At 45.5% G+C, this 18620-nt stretch overlaps 1 protein-coding gene across 1 annotated transcript in view; it reads right to left on the minus strand.

Annotated features, from left to right (window-relative positions):
* Positions 1–18620, minus strand: part of LOC135575108 (doublecortin domain-containing protein 2-like) — a 492912-nt gene that overhangs the window by 178201 nt on the left and 296091 nt on the right. The window lies entirely within an intron of this gene.

Here is an 18620-nt window from a genome sequence, read left to right on the forward strand (position 1 = left end):
ACACCTACCTAGACACCTACCATGACACCTACCTAGACACCTACCATGACACCTACCACGACACCTACCATGACACCTACCTAGACACCTACCACGACACCTACCATGACACCTACCACCTACCCTCTTTCCATTTACTGTTACAAGCATCCTCACCCACTGAGCACCGACCAACACTGTACGTCCATGGACGTTGAAATTTGGTCAGTCAACCCTGGCCAGACCAAATCTGAACCAATCATAGACATCTATGTTTCACAAGTTTGGACAGCTCCGCACAGAAGAGAACTGTACAGTACAGTAGGGTATAATAACAAGGACAGGTGAAACTGATCAGGGTGTGACATTTCTGTGGCTGACTCCTGGTTGCAAACCTATGTAGTTTGATTGGAGTTGAAAAGGTATGGGGTTTAGGCCTCTTAACTTGGGCCTCTTCACTAAAGGTCTGGGCTTAGGCCTCTTAACTTGGGCCTCTTCACTAAAGGTCTGGGCTTAGGCCTCTTAACTTGGGCTTCTTCACTAAAGGTATGGGCTTGGGCCTCTTAAGGTATGGGTTTTAGGCCCCTTCACTAAAGGTATGGGCTTAGGCCTCTTAACTTGGGCCTCTTCACTAAAGGTATGGGCTTAGGCCTCTTAACTTGGGCCTTTTAAGGTATGGGTTTTAGGCCCCTTCACTAAAGATATGGGGTTTAGGCCTCTTCACTAAAGGTATGGGGTTTAGGCCTCTTCACTAAAGGTATGGGGTTTAGGCCTCTTCAATACAGGTATGGGGTTTAGGCCTCTTCACTACAGGTATGGGGTTTAGGCCCCTTCACTAAAGGTATGGGTTTTAGGCCCCTTCACTAAAGGTATGGGGTTTAGGTCTCTTCACTAAAGGTATGGGGTTTAGGCCCCTTCACTAAAGGTATGGGCTTAGGCCTCTTCACTAACGGTATGGGCTTAGGCCTCTTCACTAAAGGTATGGGCTTAGGCCTCTTCACTAAAGCTATGGGCTTAGGCCTCTTCACTAAAGCTATGGGCTTAGGCCTCTTCACTAAAGCTATGGGCTTAGGCCTCTTCACTAACGGTATGGGCTTAGGCCTCTTCACTAACGGTATGGGCTTAGGCCTCTTCACTAAAGCTATGGGCTTAGGCCTCTTCACTAAAGCTATGGGCTTAGGCCTCTTCACTAACGGTATGGGCTTAGGCCTCTTCACTAAAGGTATGGGCTTAGGCCTCTTCACTAAAGGTATGGGGTTTAGGCCTCTTCACTAAAGGTATGGGGTTTAGGCCTCTTCACTAAAGGTATGGGCTTAGGCCTCTTCACTAAAGGTATGGGCTTAGGCCTCTTCACTAAAGGTATGGGCTTAGGCCTCTTCACTAAAGGTATGGGCTTAGGCCTCTTCACTAAAGGTATGGGTTTAGGCCTCTTCACTAAAGGTATGGGTTTAGGCCTCTTCACTAAAGGTATGGGTTTAGGCCTCTTCACTAAAGGTATGGGTTTAGGCCTCTTCACTAAAGGTATGGGCTTTAGCTAGCTAGCGACTAGAATGAGCTGCAACAAACACTCAAACTGGACAGTTTTATCTCAATCTCTTCATTCAAAGACTCAATCATGGACACTCTTACTGACCGTTTGGCTGCTTTGCGTGATGTATTGTTGTCTCTACCTTCTGGCCCTTTGTGCTGTTGTCTGTGATGTATTGATGTCTCTACCTTCTGGCCCTTTGTGCTGTTGTCTGTGATGTATTGATGTCTCTACCTTCTGGCCCTTTGTGCTGTTGTCTGTGATGTATTGATGTCTCTACCTTCTGGCCCTTTGTGCTGTTGTCTGTGATGTATTGATGTCTCTACCTTCTGGCCCTTTGTGCTGTTGTCTGTGATGTATTGATGTCTCTACCTTCTGGCCCTTTGTGCTGTTGTCTGTGATGTATTGATGTCTCTACCTTCTGGCCCTTTGTGCTGTTGTCTGTGATGTATTGATGTTTCTACCTTCTGGCCCTTTGTGCTGTTTTCTGTGCCCAATGATGTTTGTACCATGTTGTGTTGCTACCATGTTGTGCTGCTACCATGTTGTGTTGCTACCATGTTGTTGTCATGTTGTGCTGCTACCATGTTGTGTTGCTACCATGTTGTTGTCATGTTGTGTTGCTACCATGCTGGGTTGTCATGTTGTGTTGCTACCATGTTGTTGTCATGTTATGTTGCTACCATGTTGTTGTCATGTTGTGTTGCTACCATGCTGGGTTGTCATGTTGTGTTGCTACCATGTTGTGCTGCTGCCATGTTGTGTTGCTACCATGTTGTGTTGCTACCATGTTGTTGTCATGTTGTGTTGCTACCATGTTGTGTTGCTATCATTTTGTTGTCATGTTGTGTTGCTACCATGTTGTTGTCATGTTGTGTTGCTACCATGCTGGGTTGTCATGTTGTGTTGCTACCATGCTGGGTTGTCATGTTGTGTTGCTACCATGTTGTTGTCATGTTATGTTGCTACCATGTTGTTGTCATGTTGTGTTGCTACCATGCTGGGTTGTCATGTTGTGTTGCTACCATGTTGTGCTGCTGCCATGTTGTGTTGCTACCATGTTGTGTTGCTACCATGTTGTTGTCATGTTGTGTTGCTACCATGTTGTGTTGCTATCATTTTGTTGTCATGTTGTGTTGCTACCATGTTGTTGTCATGTTGTGTTGCTACCATGCTGGGTTGTCATGTTGTGTTGCTACCATGCTGGGTTGTCATGTTGTGTTGCTACCATGTTGTTGTCATGTTATGTTGCTACCATGTTGTTGTCATGTTGTGTTGCTACCATGCTGGGTTGTCATGTTGTGTTGCTACCATGTTGTGCTGCTGCCATCTTGTGTTGCTACCATGTTGTGTTGCTACCATGTTGTTGTCATGTTGTGTTGCTACCATGTTGTGTTGCTATCATTTTGTTGTCATGTTGTGTTGCTACCATGTTGTTGTCATGTTGTGTTGCTACCATGCTGGGTTGTCATGTTGTGTTGCTACCATGCTGGGTTGTCATGTTGTGTTGCTACCATGCTGGGTTGTCATGTTGTGTTGCTACCATGTTGTTGCTATGTTATGTTGCTACCATGTTGTCATGTTGTGTTGCTGCCTTGCTATGTTGTTGTCTTAGGTCTCTCTTTATGTAGTGTTGTGTTGTCTCTCTTGTCGTGATGTTTGCTTTGTCCTATATTTCTATTAAATGTATTTATAGCCCCGTCCCCACAGGAGACCTTTTGCCTTTTTGTAGATCGTCATTGTAGATAAGAATTTGTTCTTAACTGACTTGCCTAGTTAAATAAAAATAAAACATAAAAATGTAGGCCTCTTTACTTAAAGGTATGGATTTTAGGCCTCTTAACTTGGGCCTCTTCAATAAAGGTATATGGGGTTTTAGGCCTCTTGACTCAGGCTTCATCAGGTCCTCATACAAAGCTTGCTGCTCTATACAACCACAACATAACTACCACAACCAACCCAAAACAGCTACTACAACCAACTCAAACTGCTGCTACAAACAACCCAAAACAACTACCTCTCAAACTACCCAAAACAACTACCACAAACAACCCAAAACAACTACCACAAACAACCTAAAACAACTACAAACTACCTCTCAAACAACCCAAAACAACTACAAACTACCTCTCAAACAACCTAAAACAACTACAAACTACCTCTCAAACAACCTAAAACAACTACAAACTACCTCTCAAACAACCCAAAACAGCTATAAAGGACTATCAACCTCAAAAGCTGCCAAATTACAGACACGAGCCTATTTTTTGCAGTTTATGAAACGTACCACGAGATGGCAGCATTGAGTTGAGTTTGTTCTTCTATATTCTAGATCGTTCGAGAAGTCATTCTAAATGCACACCACTTGTATAGTGGTGTGCACTTGACCCACAGGCTGATGGGTAATATAAAAATAGATTTGAACACTGCTTTTTAAAAACTCAAAGAAAAAATGCATGGATTGAGATCAGTGAGTATGAAATACTAAGAAAATAACATGCCAGGTTTTTGGGGGAGGGGGGTTCTGCACCATTCAAAGACACTGAGTCCAACTATACTGAACAAAAATATAAACGCAACATGTAAAGTGTTGGTCCCATGTTTCATGACCTGACGTAAAATATTCCCAAAATGTTCCATACTGCACAAAAATATATTTTTCCTCCCAAATTTTGTGCACAAATTGGTTTACATCCCTGTTAGTGAGCATTTCTCCTTTGCCAAGATAATCCATCCACCTGACAGGTGTGGCATATCAAGAAGTTGATTAAATAGCATGATCATTACATAGGTGCACCTTGTCCCTGGGGACAATAATAGGCCACTCTATAATGTGCAGTTTTGTCACACAACACAAAGCCACAGATGTCTCAAGTTTTAAAGGAGTGTGAAATTGGCATGCTGACTGCAGGAATGTCCACCAGTGCTATTGCCAGATAATTGAATGTTCATATCTCTACCATAAGCCGCCTCCAACGTTATCTTAGAGAAATTGACAGTACGTTCAACCGGCCTCACAACCACAGACCATGTGTAACTACGCCAGCCCATGATCTCCACATCCAGCTTCTTCAATTGCGGGATTGTTTGAGACCAGCCACCAGCACAGCTGATGAAACTGAGGAGTATTTCTGTCTGTAATAAATCCCTTTTGTGGAGAAAAACTTCATTCAGATTGGCTGGGCCTGGCTCCCAAGTGGGTGGACCTATACCCTCCCAGGCCCACCCATGGGGGCGGCAGGGTAGCCTAGTGGTTAGAGCGTTGGACTAGTAACCGCAAGGTTGCAAGTTCAAACCCCCGAGCTGACAAGGTACAAATCTGTCATTCTGCCCCTGAACAGGCAGTTCAGCCACTGTTCCTAGACTGTCATTGTAAATAAGAATTTGTTCTTAACTGACTTGCCTTGTTAAATAAAGATTTAAAAAAATGGCTGTGACCCTGCCCAGTAAAGTGAAATCAATAGATTAGAGCCTAATGAATTGATTTAAATGGACCGATTTCCTTATATGAACCGTAACTCAGTAAAAACAAAATGAAATTGTTCAGTAATAATATACGCCTACCAAATACTACACCAAACTATCCAAATGATTATTATGTCATTCTTGAACTGTACCATATTACAATGAACAGATCCTCCTACTCTCTCTAAATATCTTTAACTCTGTACGCCAGTGTAGTCTAATTGTCATGGTAACTCATTTCACAGGTCTGGTGTTTCACGTCATCCTTTCAATACAACAGCTGTAGGACCAGTTGTCAGCTTATAGAGTAGTGGTGCAACTTCAACACACACACACACACACACATATATATACACACACACATATATACACACACACACAGACACACATATACACACACACACACACACACACACACACACACACACACACACACACACACACACACAGAGCCAGGCAACCATCTGAAGCACTGGTCTCTTCAGACCTGAGGCTGTTCTCTATTGATTCTGTCCATCCCAAAATAAAACCTCACTAACTCCGTGTCTCCCACTGTCTTAAGCAGGAAGTCAACGTCTAAACTGCAGTAATAATAGACATGGGATTCCTTCCTTCTTCCTGGGATTCTAAGGTGCATCTAACCTGTTGAAAGTTTAATACTAATTAACATTAACTAACATTTTTTAAATAACATCTGTTTTTCCAAAGGAACAGTAAACTAATCCAACCATAATTTTTAGAAGGATTGCCTTGTGAGTAAGGCTAAGTTCTTCAATGGTTATCTTCATCACCATCTAATGAAAAGGTACACTTGCTGGTGGGATCCAGTCCCAAATGGCACCCTATCCCCTAGGGCCCCGGACCAAAATAGTGCACTATCAGTCCTGGACCAAAGTAGTGCACTATCAGTCCTGGACCAAAGTAGTGCACTATCAGTCCTGGACCAAAGTAGTGCACTATCAGTCCTGGACCAAAGTAGTGCACTATCAGTCCTGGACCAAAGTAGTGCACTATCAGTCCTGGACCAAAGTAGTGCACTATCAGTCCTGGACCAAAGTAGTGCACTATCAGTCCTGGACCAAAGTAGTGCACTATCAGTCCTGGACCAAAGTAGTGCACTATCAGTCCTGGACCAAAGTAGTGCACTATCAGTCCTGGACCAAAGTAGTGCACTATCAGTCCTGGACCAAAGTAGTGCACTATCAGTCCTGGACCAAAGTAGTGCACTATCAGTCCTGGACCAAAGTAGTGCACTATCAGCCCTGGACCAAAGTAGTGCACTATCAGTCCTGGACCAAAGTAGTGCACTATCAGCCCTGGACCAAAGTAGTGCACGATCAGCCCTGGACCAAAGTAGTGCACTATCAGCCCTGGACCAAAGTAGTGCACTATCAGCCCTGGACCAAAGTAGTGCACTATCAGTCCTGGACCAAAGTAGTGCACTATCAGCCCTGGACCAAAGTAGTGCACTATCAGCCCTGGACCAAAGTAGTGCACTATGTAGGAGATAGGGTGCGATTTGGGAATCAACCCAAGACTTAAAGATCCAATGCAGATGTTTTTATTTTTTATCTCAATATCAAATCATTTCTGGGTAAAAAACAAAAAGTACCTTACTGTGATTGTTTACAAATTAAAATGGTCAAAAAGATACAACAATTACTTCTTAGCGAAGAGCAATTTCTTAAAACAAGAACATATCTAGGACTGTCTGGGTGTGGTCTGAGTGGGGGGGCTTTTCAAACAGTTCTTACACTAAGTGGGCAGGTCTAACACTAAGTGGGCAGGTCTAACACTAAGTGGGCAGGTCTAACACTAAGTGGGCAGGTCTAACACTAAGTGGGCAGGTCTTACACTAAGTGGGCAGGTCTAACACTAAGTGGGCAGGTGTTACACTAAGTGGGCAGGTCTTACACTAAGTGGGCAGGTCTTACACTAAGTGGGCAGGTGTTACACTAAGTGGGCAGGTCTAACACTAAGTGGGCAGGTCTAACACTAAGTGGGCAGGTCTAACACTAAGTGGGCAGGTCTAACACTAAGTGGGCAGGTCTTACACTAAGTGGGCAGGTCTAACACTAAGTGGGCAGGTCTAACACTAAGTGGGCAGGTCTAACACTAAGTAGGCAGGTCTAACACTAAGTGGGCAGGTCTTACACTAAGTGGGCAGGTGTTACACTAAGTGGGCAGGTGTTACACTAAGTGGGCAGGTCTAACACTAAGTGGGCAGGTCTAACACTAAGTGGGCAGGTCTTACACTAAGTGGGCAGGTCTAACACTAAGTGGGCAGGTCTAACACTAAGTGGGCAGGTCTTACACTAAGTGGGCAGGTGTTACACTAAGTGGGCAGGTCTAACACTAAGTGGGCAGGTCTAACACTAAGTGGGCAGGTCTAACACTAAGTAGGCAGGTCTAACACTAAGTGGGCAGGTCTTACACTAAGTGGGCAGGTGTTACACTAAGTGGGCAGGTCTTACACTAAGTGGGCAGGTCTAACACTAAGTGGGCAGGTCTAACAAAGTGGGCAGGTCTAACACTAAGTGGGCAGGTCTTACACTAAGTGGGCAGGTCTTACACTAAGTGGGCAGGTCTAACACTAAGTGGCCAGGTCTAACACTAAGTGGGCAGGTCTTCTAAGTGGGAAAACACTAAGTGGGCAGGTCTTACACTAAGTGGGCAGGTCTTACACTAAGTGGGCAGGTCTAACACTAAGTGGGCAGGTCTAACACTAAGTGGGCAGGTCTTACACTAAGTGGGCAGGTGTTACACTAAGTGGGCAGGTCTAACACTAAGTGGGCAGGTCTAACACTAAGTGGGCAGGTCTAACACTAACACTAACACTAAGTGGGCAGGTCTTACACTAAGTGGGCAGGTCTAACACTAAGTGGGCAGGTCTAACACTAAGTGGGCAGGTCTTACACTAAGTGGGCAGGTCTAACACTAAGTGGGCAGGTCTAACACTAAGTGGGCAGGTGCAGGTGGGCAGGTCTAACACTAAGTGGGCAGGTCTTACACTAAGTGGGCAGGTGGTGGGCAGGTGTTACACTAAGTGGGCAGGTCTAACACTAAGTGGGCAGGTCTAACACTAAGTGGGCAGGTCTTACACTAAGTGGGCAGGTCTAACACTAAGTGGGCAGGTCTAACACTAAGTGGGCAGGTCTAACACTAAGTGGGCAGGTCTTACACTAAGTGGGCAGGTCTAACACTAAGTGGGCAGGTCTAACACTAAGTGGGCAGGTCTAACACTAAGTAGGCAGGTCTAACACTAAGTGGGCAGGTCTTACACTAAGTGGGCAGGTGTTACACTAAGTGGGCAGGTGTTACACTAAGTGGGCAGGTCTAACACTAAGTGGGCAGGTCTAACACTAAGTGGGCAGGTCTTACACTAAGTGGGCAGGTGTTACACTAAGTGGGCAGGTGTTACACTAAGTGGGCAGGTCTTACACTAAGTGGGCAGGTCTAACACTAAGTGGGCAGGTCTAACACTAAGTGGGCAGGTCTAACACTAAGTGGGCAGGTCTTACACTAAGTGGGCAGGTCTTACACTAAGTGGGCAGGTCTAACACTAAGTGGCCAGGTCTAACACTAAGTGGGCAGGTGTTACACTAAGTGGGCAGGTCTAACACTAAGTGGGCAGGTCTAACACTAAGTGGGCAGGTCTAACACTAAGTGGGCAGGTGTTACACTAAGTGGGCAGGTCTAACACTAAGTGGGCAGGTCTAACACTAAGTGGGCAGGTCTAACACTAAGTGGGCAGGTGTTACACTAAGTGGGCAGGTCTAACACTAAGTGGGCAGGTCTAACACTAAGTGGGCAGGTGTTACACTAAGTGGGCAGGTCTAACACTAAGTGGGCAGGTCTAACACTAAGTGGGCAGGTCTTACACTAAGTGGGCAGGTCTTACACTAAGTGGGCAGGTCTTACACTAAGTGGGCAGGTCTAACACTAAGTGGGCAGGTCTAACACTAAGTGGGCAGGTGTTACACTAAGTGGGCAGGTCTAACACTAAGTGGGCAGGTCTAACACTAAGTGGGCAGGTCTAACACTAAGTGGGCAGGTGTTATACTGGTCAGGTCTTACACTAAGTGGGCAGGTCACACTAAGTGGTCAGGTCTAACCTGGCAGGTCTTACACTAAGTGGGCATTATCACCAGGTCAGTCCCTGGATCACCTGGTCAGTCCCTGGATCACCAGGTCAGTCTCTGGATCACCTGGTCAGTCCCTGGATCACCTGGTCAGTCCCTGGATCCCCTGGTCAGTCTCTGGATCACCTGGTCAGTCTCTGGATCACCTGGCCAGTCTCTGGATCACCTGGTCAGTCTCTGGATCACCTGGTCAGTCTCTGGATCACCTGGTCAGTCCCTGGATCACCTGGTCAGTCTCTGGATCACCTGGTCAGTCTCTGGATCACCTGGTCAGTCCCTGGATCACCTGGTCAGTCCCTGGATCACCTGGTCAGTCTCTGGATCACCTGGCCAGTCCATGTTAGCAGGTGTCTTCATATATTCTACATGCGGCGTATATAAAAACACAGGAATATGACGTTTTTGACAGCACTGGGCCTTTAAATCAGTACTGATGCTTAATCATTGTGCATTTGCTATGTAGGCCTACAGCATGCAAAAACACACTGTACTGATGCTACTGCATTAGCCGTCTGGAGAAGAGAAAGGGTCAATGAGAAAGAAAGTCACCTGTTGCCATAGCAGCAAAACCAAAAGGACAGGTTTCCCATCTCTTCTACTGTTAGAGAGAAAATCATTTGCCTGCTACAATGCTTCATGATTTGCATAAATTGCATCCTGAGCAACAAAAAAAAAATCTGCAATACTGATACATTCAGCTCTTAGATTATTCGATTAGTAGCATGTTTGATTTTATCTCCCTCACTAGCTTTAAGCACCAACTGTCAGAGCAGCTTACAGATTACTGCACATGTACATAGCCCACCTATAATTTAGCCCAAACAACTACCTCTTTCCCTACTGTATTTAATTCATTAATTTATTTTGCTCCTTTGCACCCCATTATTTTTATTTCTACTTTGCACATTATTCCACTGCAAATCTACCATTCCAGTGTTTTACTTGCTATATTGTATTTACTTTGCCACCATGGCCTTTTTTTGCCTTTACCTCCCTTATCTCACCTCATTTGCTCACATCGTATATAGACTTGTTTCTACTGTATTATTGACTGTATGTTTGTTTTATTCCATGTGAAACTCTGTGTCGTTGTATCTGTCGAACTGCTTTGCTTTATCTTGGCCAGGTCGCAATTGTAAATGAGAACTTGTTCTCAACTTGCCTACCTGGTTAAATAAAGGTGTTCTCAACTTGCCTACCTGGTTAAATAAAGGTGTTCTCAACTTGCCTACCTGGTTAAATAAAGGTGTTCTCAACTAGCCTACCTGGTTAAATAAAGGTGTTCTCAACTAGCCTACCTGGTTAAATAAAGGTGTTCTCAACTAGCCTACCTGGTTAAATAAAGGTGTTCTCAACTAGCCTACCTGGTTAAATAAAGGTGTTCTCAACTAGCCTACCTGGTTAAATAAAGGTGTTCTCAACTAGCCTACCTGGTTAAATCTACCTGGTTAAATAAAGGTGTTCTCAACTAGCCTACCTGGTTAAATAAAGGTGTTCTCAACTAGCCTTCCTTGGTTAAATAAAGGTGTTCTCAACTAGTCTACCTGGTTAAATAAAGGTGTTCTCAACTAGCCTACCTGGTTAAATAAAGGTGTTCTCAACTAGCCTTCCTTGGTTAAATAAAGGTGTTCTCAACTAGTCTACCTGGTTAAATAAAGGTGTTCTCAACTAGTCTACCTGGTTAAATAAAGGTGAAATAAATCCAATTTAAAAAATGATTCCCAAGTGAATAAATGTCCCACGTCACAGACTAGATTTAGACCGAGTGTGTTGGTTTTAAAACACGTGTTATACGGCACTGGACAATACGTTTTATGTGCAAATGACTGATCAATCAATACCAAGGACTGACTGAAACACCAGTGCATTTATTCCATTAGAAATAAATAGACACGCGCCATAATAACGAATCACACAATTCCGAACCAATATAGACACGGCAGGTAGCCTCGACAATTGGGACCCTGGCTGTGACCCTCCTCGCTGCGAGTGTCTCAGTGGACGTTCGAAAATGCAAACCCACCCACTTATATTATAGACTGTGTGTAACAGGACAAATATAAACACCACACACATTATTATAATGTCTTATAAGCTCTGCAAACATTTAACAGTTTATAAACGTGTCATCAATACAGCAAAGATGTGAGAACGCGTGTGGCTTAGTTGGTAGCGTATGGCACCTACAACGCCAGAGTTACGGTTTCGATTCCCACGGGGGGACCAGTACGAAGATATATGGACTGTTAACTAGTGTAAATTAAGTCGCACTGGATAAAAGCGTCTGCTAAATCTTTATGTATGTTTATCTTGAGTAAGTAAAATTGATTTCAATTTCGACTACTAGGCGCATGCGTTCTGAAGAAGCAGCCAGGAAGGGGGACTCCAGTTTGGCATTCTAGGTACCAACATCAGTACTGCGTACGAGGGAAGCTATCGCCCGACTTCAAATACATGATCCTTGGCTAATCCTCCAGCCTCTTGGGAACGAAGATAATAACCCGTGCCGGAATTAGCTAGACACAAACACGAAAACAAAACAACGTTTAACATAAAACAAATTGGCTACTGTCGCTTTTCCTGATTTACAGGTTCCTTCCTCTCTCCGGGTTCGTTGAGGATGAGGTTCCCGACCATCAGACGGTGTCCTGGGGAAGGAGATGGGAAGAAGGAACTGGCACCTCCATTTAGGAACCCCTTTGTGCATGACTTGAGATTCACCCCGCTGGAAAAGGCAAAGGTAAGCGGAAAAAATATTACAACTGGTGCAACACGTAAACCAATGTTTATTTTTTTAATATATTTTTTTTATCGATAAGATTTATATAACGGGTTGCTAGCCAGCCAGCTAACTACCGATCAAGGTATTTAGCTGGCCTAACTGACTAGCAACTAGATAGAAGGCTGGCTACATGTTGCTCACTGGACTCGTATACTTTGGCTACCAAGTCTTGACAACAAGCTGGACAAATATTTGGAAACAGCGGCATTATCTTGCACATAAACCACGACACACAGGGGAGCAGCTATAAGACAACAATTCACATGTCCTGGTGTGGTTAGGCAACTTAGCTGATAAACCAGCCACCAATGTTAAGACATTATAATGTATTCAAATTATAATACAAGAGGATACGTCTTTTGTAAAAGAGTCACAAGAGGCCCCCCTGAACATCATCACTTGAGTTTAGTTGTGTATTCCTGCTCAGTCAGCATCTGGTCTGGTGTGGTTTGTCCATGTAAGCATTATGTTCTGCACTATGTTCTGTTGAACGCTGGGGGGGGGGGGGGGTAATTAGTTAGCTAACAATGTATATTAGTATGAAATGGACCAGAGAATGCATGTATCCCACTTGATCCAAGCGTGCAGAGTTCAACAACCAGTAGTGACACTGAATATCACTACGCCAGCAACTCTTCCATTGCTTCTTCTATTAAAATGATGGCGCTTGACAGGTACAGCAAAGACAGTTCCGTATGAAGATAAGGCATAAAATTGCTTGTCCAATAGAAATCCCCGGTCACAATTTGTAAGCGATGTCATGGCGACGTTGGTTAGCTAAGCGCATGCGTAGAAACAGGTTATCGGGATTTAATGGTCGTCTCGCGGCGAAATGCGCATGTGCAGGACGTCAAATCAAACGCATTCCTTCAATATAAAGTTGTTGTTGATGAAAATGAAAAACGTGTCAGTTAGTAAATTTCACGAAATTGGAGTAATAAAATGTTTAACTACCTAAGAATCTAGGTTGTGCCTTTAGATTTCGACTAAAAATTAACAACTAAGGAAGAGATATTTTACATCTCATTGACTTGTCAAACTCCGTGAATCCACTGTTCATTTTCTGTATTCAGGGTTCACTGTAACATCGTTTGAAGCTTTGTTTTACTATTGACGTTTATAGCTAATTTCAGGATTGTATATAGATTTGTTCTCCTTAATTAAAAGTCATTTGATTTATTTGTTTCAGTCTATGGATTGTTTAATCAAACGTTTGGCCGCCAGGTCCTGATATTTAGGGCATTAAAAACGACAACCTGTCTTCTGAACGAGCCTAGTGCGCGTGTTCAAATCAAATGTTATTTGTCACATGCGCCGAATACAATATGCTGACTTTACAAGCCCTTAACCAACGATACTTTAAGAAAAAAAAAGTGTAAATAAAAGTAACAATTACACAGCAGCAGTCAAATAATAATAGCGAGGCTTTATACAGGGTATTACGGTACTGAGTCAATGTGGAGGCTATATACAGGGTATTACGGTACAGAGTCAATGTGGAGGCTATATACAGGGAGTACCGGTACAGAGTCAATGTGGAGGCTATATACAGGGAGTACCGGTACAGAGTCAATGTGGAGGCTATATACAGGGGGTACCGGTACTAAGTCAATGTGGAGGCTATATACAGGGAGTACCGGTACAGAGTCAATGTGGAGGCTATATACAGGGAGTACCGGTACAGAGTCAATGTGGAGGCTATATACAGGGTATTACGGTACAGAGTCAATGTGGAGGCTATATACAGGGTATTACGGTACAGAGTCAATGTGGAGGCTATATACAGGGTATTACGGTACAGAGTCAATGTGGAGGCTATATACAGGGTATTACGGTACAGAGTCAATGTGGAGGCTATATACAGGGTGTTACGGTACAGAGTCAATGTGGAGGCTATATACAGGGTGTTACGGTACAGAGTCAATGTGGAGGCTATATACAGGGTATTACGGTACAGAGTCAATGTGGAGGCTATATAGAGGGTATTACGGTACAGAGTCAATGTGGAGAGTATATACAGGGTATTACGGTACTGAGTCAATGTGGAGGCTATATACAGGGGGTACCGGTACAGAGTCAATGTGGAGGCTATATACAGGGGGTACCGGTACAGAGTCAATGTGGAGGCTATATACAGGGGGTACCGGTACAGAGTCAATGTGGAGGCTATATACAGGGGGTACCGGTACAGAGTCAATGTGGAGGCTATATACAGGGTATTACGGTACAGAGTCAATGTGGAGGCTATATACAGGGTATTACGGTACAGAGTCAATGTGGAGGCTATATACAGGGGGTACCGGTACAGAGTCAATGTGGAGGCTATATACAGGGTATTACGGTACAGAGTCAATGTGGAGGCTATATACAGGGGTACCGGTACAGAGTCAATGTGGAGGCTATATACAGGGTATTACGGTACAGAGTCAATAACAATAGCGAGGCTTTATACAGGGTATTACGGTACAAAGTCAATGTGGAGACAATATACAGGGGGTACCGGTACAGAGTCAATGTGGAGGCTATATACAGGGTATTACGGTACAGAGTCAATAACAATAGCGAGGCTTTATACAGGGTGTTACGGTGCAGAGTCAATGTGGAGGCAATATACAGGGGGTACCGGTACAGAGTCAATGTGGAGGCAATATACAGGGGGTACCGGTACAGAGTCAATGTGGAGGCTATATACAGAGTCAATGTGGAGGCTATATACAGGGTGTTACGGTACAGAGTCAATGTGGAGGCTATATACAGAGTCAATGTGGAGGCTATATACAGAGTCAATGTGGAGGCTATATACAGAGTCAATGTGGAGACTATATACAGGGGGTACCGGTACAGAGTCAATGTGGAGACTATATACAGGGGGTACCGGTACAGAGTCAATGTGGAGACTATATACAGGGGGTACCGGTACAGAGTCAATGTGGAGGCTATATACAGAGTCAATGTGGAGGCTATATACAGGGTGTTACGGTACAGAGTCAATGTGGAGGCTATATACAGGGGGTACCGGTACAGAGTCAATGTGGAGGCTATATACAGGGTGTTACGGTACAGAGTCAATGTGGAGGCTATATACAGGGGGTACCGGTACAGAGTCAATGTGGAGACTATATACAGGGGGTACCGGTACAGAGTCAATGTGGAGGCTATATACAGGGTGTTACGGTACAGAGTCAATGTGGAGGCTATATACAGAGTCAATGTGGAGGCTATATACAGAGTCAATGTGGAGACTATATACAGGGGGTACCGGTACAGAGTCAATGTGGAGACTATATACAGGGGGTACCGGTACAGAGTCAATGTGGAGACTATATACAGGGGGGTGTATACAGAGTCAATGTGGAGGCTATATACAGAGTCAGAGTCAATGTGGAGGCTATATACAGGGTATTACGGTACAGAGTCAATGTGGAGACTATATACAGGGGGTACCGGTACAGAGTCAATGTGGAGGCTATATACAGAGTCAATGTGGAGGCTATATACAGGGTATTACGGTACAGAGTCAATGTGGAGGCTATATACAGGGGGTACCGGTACAGAGTCAATGTGGAGGCTATATACAGGGTGTTACGGTACAGAGTCAATGTGGAGGCTATATACAGGGGGTACCGGTACAGAGTCAATGTGGAGACTATATACAGGGGGTACCGGTACAGAGTCAATGTGGAGGCTATATACAGGGTGTTACGGTACAGAGTCAATGTGGAGGCTATATACAGGGGGTACTGATACAGAGTCAATGTGGAGGCTATATACAGGGGGTACTGATACAGAGTCAATGTGGAGGCTATATACAGGGGGTACCGGTACAGAGTCAATGTGGAGGCTACATACAGGGTGTTACGGTACAGAGTCAATGTGGAGGCTATATACAGGGTATTACGGTACATAGTCAATGTGGAGGCTATATACAGGGGGTACCTGTACAGAGTCAATGTGGAAGCTATATACAGAGAGTACCGGTACAGAGTCAATGTGGAGACTATATACAGGGGGTACTGGTACAGAGTCAATGTGGAGGCTATATACAGGGGGTACCGGTACAGAGTCAACGTGGAGGTTATATACAGTTGGTACTGGTACAGAGTCAACGTGGAGGTTATATACAGTTGGTACTGGTACAGAGTCAACGTGGAGGCTATATACAGGGGGTATGAGATGAGACAGCCTATAGGGAGGAGGTCAGAGACCTGGCCGTGTGGTGCCAGGACAACAACCTCTCCCTCAATTTAAGTAAGACAAAGGGTCTATCATCTTCCAAACAGCATCCGACCCGCAAGGAGCTACAAAGCTCAGTGCATATGGCACAGTACATCTCTGTGGTCGAGCTCCCTACCATCCACGATTTCTATACCAGGCGGTGTCAGAGGAAGGCCATAAAAATTTACCCCAGCCACCCAAGTCATAGACTGTTCTCTCTACTACTACACAATCTGGGGTGGACCTGCAAATCTATGGTGACCTAGGGGGGGTTCTACCTGAATCTATAGTGACCTGGGGGTTCTACCTGACTCTATAGTGACCTGGGGGGGGTTCTACCTGAATCTATAGTGACCTGGGGGGTTCTACCTGACTCTATAGTGACTTGGGAGAGTTCTACCTGAATCTATAGTGACCTGGGGGTTCTACCTGAATCTATAGTGACCTGGGGGGTTCTACCTGAATCTATAGTGACCTGGGGGGTTCTACCTGAATCTATAGTGACCTGGGTTGGTTCTACCTGAATCTATAGTGACCTGGGGGTTCTACCTGAATCTATAGTGACCTGGGTTGGTTCTACCTGAATCTATAGTGACCTGGGGGGTTCTACCTGAATCTATAGTGACCTGGGTGGGTTCTACCTGAATCTATAGTGACCTGGGGGTTCTACCTGAATCTATAGTGACCTGGGGGTTCTACCTGAATCTATAGTGACCTGGGGGGGTTCTACCTGAATCTATAGTGACCGAGGGTGATTCTACCTGAATCTTATATCCAGATAAACCAACAAGTCAATGAGGATTTAATTTCCCTATTAGAGACCTAACCATCCTTGAGACATTTACCGTCCCAGTCATAAATGTCCACATTCCTATGCAAAATGTCTGCTTTATAATGTCTAACACTGAATCAGCCTGAAATATATTAAATGGAAGATAAAGCCACATGACTCCTTTCCTCTGTGGATCTGAATATAGTACGATCCTCCCTCTCTCTCTCTCTCTTTCCCCCCTCTCTCTCTCTCTCTCTCTCTCTCTCTCTCTCTCTCTCTCCCTGTCTCTTTCTCTCTCTCTCTCTCTCTCTCTTCCTCCCCTCTCTCTTTCTCTCTCTCTCTTTCTCTCTTTCTCCCTCCCCTCTCTCTCTCACTCTCTCTCTCTCTCTGTCTCTCTTTCTCCCTCCCCTCTCTCTCTCACTCTCTCTCTCTCTCTGTCTCTCTTCCTCACCCCTCTCTCTCCCTCCCCTCTCTCTCCTCTACCCCCTCTCTTCATTCTTCACCCATCTCTTTCCACCCCCCCCCCCCTCGGGCTCCCGAGTGTGCATCAGCGGTCTAAGGCATCTCAGTGCAAGAGGCGTCACTGCAGTCCCTGGTTCGAATCCAGGTTGCATCGCATCCGGCCGTGATTGGGAGTCCCGTAGGGCGGTGCACAATTGGCTCAGTGTCGTCCGGGTTAGGGGTTTGGCCTCAGCATTCTGCCTGCATCACGCTGTAGGCCTCAGCATTCTGCCTGCATCACGCTGTAGGCCTCAGCATCCTGCCTGCATCACGCTGTGGGCCTCAGCATCCTGCCTGCATCACACTGTAGGCCTCAGCATCCTGCCTGTATCACGCTGTGGGCCTCAGCATCCTGCCTGCATCACACTGTAGGCCTCAGCATCCTGCCTGCATCACGCTGTAGGCCTCAGCATCCTGCCTGCATCACGCTGTAGGCCTCAGCATCCTGCCTGCATCACACTGTAGGCCTCAGCATCCTGCCTGCATCACGCTCTAGGCCTCAGCATCCTGCCTGCATCACGCTGTAGGCATCAGCATCCTGCCTGCATCACGCTGTAGGCCTCAGCATCCTGCCTGCATCACGCTGTAGGCTGTTGTTGCTATTCTGTTTCTTTCTCTGTCAAGAGAATAACATTTGGGTGATTCCCCTCTAGTCAGGGCCTGAATTAGACCTGGGACACCAGGTGGGTGATTCCCCTCTAGTCAGGGCCTGATTTAGACCTGGGACACCAGGTGGGTGATTCACCTCTAGTCAGGGCCTGATTTAGACCTGGGACACCAGGTGGGTGATTCACCTCTAGTCAGGGCCTGATTTAGACCTGGGACACCAGGTGGGTGATTCCCCTCTAGTCAGGGACTGATTTAGACCTGGGACACCAGGAGGGTGATTCCCCTCTAGTCAGGGACTGATTTAGACCTGGGACACCAGGTGGGTGATTCCCCTCTAGTCAGGGACTGATTTAGACCTGGGACACCAGGTGGGTGATTCCCCTCTAGTCAGGGACTGATTTAGACCTGGGACACCAGGTGGGTGATTCCCCTCTAGTCAGGGCCTGATTTAGACCTGGGACACCAGGTGGGTGATTCCCCTCTAGTCAGGGCCTGATTTAGACCTGGGACACCAGGTGGGTGATTCACCTCTAGTCAGGGCCTGATTTAGACCTGGGACACCAGGTGATTCCCCTCTAGTCAGGGACTGATTTAGACCTGGGACACCAGGAGGGTGATTCCCCTCTA

The sequence above is a fragment of the Oncorhynchus nerka genome, linkage group LG14 (genome assembly GCF_034236695.1).
Source record: "Oncorhynchus nerka isolate Pitt River linkage group LG14, Oner_Uvic_2.0, whole genome shotgun sequence".
Taxonomy (NCBI): Eukaryota; Metazoa; Chordata; class Actinopteri; order Salmoniformes; family Salmonidae; genus Oncorhynchus; species Oncorhynchus nerka.